General features: G+C 36.6%; 1 pseudogene; it reads right to left on the minus strand.

Moving 5' to 3' along the window:
- Positions 1–773: 773 nt before the first annotated feature.
- LOC116868022 lies at positions 774–1,203 on the minus strand (annotated as a pseudogene).
- Between the last annotated feature and the right edge of the window lie 3,169 nt (positions 1,204–4,372).

Here is a 4,372-nt window from a genome sequence, read left to right on the forward strand (position 1 = left end):
GCATCATTTTATATAATCTCCAAAAACTAAGTACTACCCGATAATTAATTTCAGCTGTAATCTTTGCTAAGTTCTTGGCTTTATTTCAGACAATGTTAGTATTTGCATACATTTCTATGAAGCTCCTATGTTATTCATCCAATTCTAATCTTATTCCATGGGTAGGGCAGGTATTACTAAATTTTATTATTTTTTTATTGTAGCCTGGCTCTCAGTCTCCAATAAACATTTATCATGTTGCTTTAATTATAGTAGATAATCAGTAATTGATTAATGATGATGATGATGACACATAATACTTTATATTAATCAGAGACTTTTAACACATGTTACCTAACATTAACATTGTGCAGTGGGTAAGTCATATATTATTATTTCCATTAGAAAGAAAGGGAAAATAGATACAAAAAAAGGCAAGTGACTTATGTAAAGTTATCCAAAAAATTGATGGTTAAGCTGTCTTCCCACACTTACAGAAATGTTTCTTTAAAGGGCTGGCTGGTCCTTGCTCTCTTTTTTGGGGTGCAAGGGAGAGCAAATAATTTTTAATTTTTTTAAAACAAATACACCAAAGAGGGATGCCTGGGTGGCTCCGTCGGTAAGCATCTGACTCTTGATTTGGTTCAGGTCATGATCTCAGGGTTGTGAGACAGAGCCCTGCATGGGGCTCCTCACTCAGGGGAATCTGCTTGGGATTCTCTTTCTCTCTCCCTCCAACCTCCTCATCCCACTCACTCTCTCTCCCTCTCCCTCTTGCTGTCATGCTCTTGCTCTCAAAATAAAGAAATATATCTTTCAACGCCAAAGCATCTTGCAGTCCTGCCAATATTGGATGCAATTCTGGGCCATAAGTCTGCACACTCCTTTGCAACTGGTCCTGTGATAGCAGAGCCTTTATTCTTTACTATGATCCCTGTGTTATCTTCAAAATAGAGAAACACATCATCTTTTCTTTGGTATGATTTTCATTGTGGAATTACCACTGCTGGATGTACCTTCTTTCTGAGCTCTGGTTTGCATTTCTTCACTGTGGCCAACACCCTGTCACCCACACCAGCAGCAGAAGTCTGTTCAGTTGTCCCTTGATCCCCTTCACAGAGATGATAAACGGGGTTTTGGCTCCTGTGTTACAGCTCCTACATGAACACCCAGGGAAATCCCGAATTTCACAGCAGAAGACCCACTACATCCTTACTTTGACATCTTTTTTTTTTTTAAGATTTTATTTATTTATTTGTTAGAGAGATACAAGTAGGGGGAGCAGCAGGCAGAGAGAGAAGCAGGGCCCCTGCTTATGTGGGAGCCATCCCAGGACCCTGGGATCATGACCTGAGCTGAAGGCAGCTGCTTAACTGACTGAGCCACCTAGGTTTCCCACCTACTTTGATATCTTGAATGGCAAAAAGGGACAGAAAGCTTCCTGCTATCTTGACAAGAACTTACTGCTTAGTGTATTTTATTTATTTATCTGAGAGAGAGTGCGTGAGAGAGTGCCTGAGTGGACAGAGAGCTAGGGAGAGAGGGACAAGCAGACTCCGCACCAATCAGGGAGCCCAATGCAGGACTTGATCCCAGGACCCTGAGATAATCACCTGAGCAGAAGTCAGATGCATAACCAACTGAGCCACCCAGGCACCCCCTGCTTATTTTTAAAGATTTTATCATGAGTTTCATTTTTGCATTTAAGGTCCTGACTTTAATAGCTGTGACTTGGTAAACATGTACCTATGCAAGGTTGTATCTAGGACAGAAAACTCCCCAGGACAGAAAAAACTCCAGGAAGTGAGGTTCAAGGATTATTCATTCTTTCACTAAATGAATCGGAACTTGGAAAAACTATAGGTACTTTTTTTTTTTTAAACCTGACTTTGATGAAAATGGACAAATATTTTCATTTAGGTTCCTGTATTTCTCTATTTTCATGTTCGTTAGCTTCTTGTTGCCACCTAATATTGTGTGTATGGTGGAGCAGAAGTTGTAGCTGGACTTTTTCATGTACAGAGTCCAGGGTCCTTTTATCACTATCATGCTGTTATAAATTTATGAAAAAAAAATTCCACTTTGTTTTCATGACTTTAGGGTAGCAGATAAGTGTTTTTTTTTTTAATAGAAAAGAATGCAGAAGAGCTTATGCCACAGGCTGTCTAATACATATGTCTTCCTTTAAACATAAATTATACTGTCATTCAACTTATAGAAACTGCTTTATGACTAGGCTGTGTCAAGGCTGTGCCTCTCCTGGCATGTATTGCTTTTCCTCCACATTTCTTCCTGACTTATTCCCTCACTTCTTAGAGGTCCTAACCTAAACGTCACCTTGTTCGTATGGTTTTCCTGGTTCAGCCTATTTAGAATTGCAGCCCTGGCCCATCTACCTTGTTTCTTTCTTTCTTTTTTTAATAGCACATATCACTTTCTAGCACATTATCTAATTTTTATGGTTTTTTTAATATATATATATATATATATATATATATATATATATATATATTCCCCCTAACAAAACATAAACATTACAAGGCCAGGAATTTTTATTTGTTTTATTCTTGTTTTAGCTAAGAACAGAGCCTGGCACATAGCAGATGCTAAATAATTATTGATTAAATGATATGTGAATACATGTACTATGGCACTTTGGCTATTATTTTCTCTCATGAAATCCAAAGTAGGACAGTTATATATCAAAATCTGCTAACCAATGTGATAATTGCTGTGTGTAAACTTACTGTGTAAGTTCAAGGGAAAATGGAAGGAATTCATAGTAGGTGCTTGAACATTTTAACATTAATGTCAATTTAAAGAAACATTGGGCATTTACATTAGTTTGGGCTAGTTATATTCACAGTTTCCTGGGTAATTAAAAAATGATTTTAAAAAATGAGGTAGAAGCCCTTTTATCTGATGTAGTTGGTCACATCACCACAAAAAACTGTGCTTAGACTTGTAAATACACTCCTTTTGTGAGGATTCTAGATATTTGTTATCTGTGTAAACCTTTTATATACAATGCTCTTGCAATGTAAGAGCCAGTATGATGTCAGTAATGTAAGAGCAGTGTAATTTTAGGAGTCAAAACTTTATACAAATATTCCCAGGTGTCAGCACCAAATGTTATGGTTTGATCTCCCCCCTAGTTTTATTGAGAAATAATTCAGCTAACACCCATCTTCTCATATAGACACAATAAAAAGAAAAGAAGAATAAAGGAAAAACATTTACTCCTCACCCCCACCTCTGTTTAACCACAAGACTGATCTCTTGTGGTCAGGCATGAGGGGATATCTCATTGTGGTTTTAATTTTCATTTCCCTAATGATGAGTAATGTTGAGTACTTTTTCATATACCTGTTGGCCTTTCATATATTATTTTTGGAGAAATGTCAGTTAGGGTCCTTTGCCTGTTTTTAAACTAGATTATTACTTTTTTGTTATTAAGTTATAAGAGTTCTTTATATATTTTGGGTATTAACTCTTTATCAGATATATGGTTTGCAAATATTTTTTCTCATTACATAGGTTGCCTTTTCACTTTGCTCATGATTTCTTTTGCTGTGCAGAAGTTTTCTAGTTTGCTTAGTCCCAGTTGTTTACTTTTGATTTTGTTGCTTATGCTTAGGTGTCATATACAAAAAATCACTACCAAGACCCCTGTAAATGAGCTTTGTTTTTATATTTTCTTCTAGGAATTTCATGATATCAGTCTTACATTTAAGTACTTAATCCATTTCAAGTTAATTTTTGTAAGTGGTGCAAGATACAGGTCCAGTTACATTCTTTTACATGTGAATATCCAATTATCCCAGCACCATTGTTGAAGAGATTGTCTTTTCTCCATTGAGTATTCTTTTTTTTTTAAGATTTTATTTATTTGACAGAGAGAGAGATAACAAGTAGGCAGAGAGGGAGAGGAGAGAGGAGGAAGCAAGCTCCCTGCCTAGCAGAGAGCCCGATGCAGGACTTGATCCCAGGACCCTGAGATCATGACCTGAGCTGAAGGCAGAGGCTTAACCCACTGAGCCACCCAGGTAGCCCTCCATTGAGTATTCTTGACTCCCTGGTCAAATGTTTGGGTTTATTTCTCAGCTCCTGATTCTGTTCCATTGGCCTATTTGGGTCTGTTTTATGCTAGTATTATGCAGTTTTGGTGACTATAGCTTTATAGAATAGCTTGAAATCAGAAAGAGTGATACTTCATGCTTTGTTCTTTCTTAGGATTTCTTTGGCTTTTCAGATTCTTTTATGGTTTCATATAAATTTTAGGAGCATTTTGTCTACTTCTGTAAAAAAAAATGCCATTGCAATTTTGATAGAGATTGTACTGAATCTGTAAATGGTTTTCAGTAGTATTGACATTTTAACAATATTAATTTTT

This window comes from Lontra canadensis, unplaced genomic scaffold (genome assembly GCF_010015895.1).
Source record: "Lontra canadensis isolate GAN:19392208 unplaced genomic scaffold, GSC_riverotter_1.0 scaffold14, whole genome shotgun sequence".
Taxonomy (NCBI): domain Eukaryota; kingdom Metazoa; phylum Chordata; class Mammalia; order Carnivora; family Mustelidae; genus Lontra; species Lontra canadensis.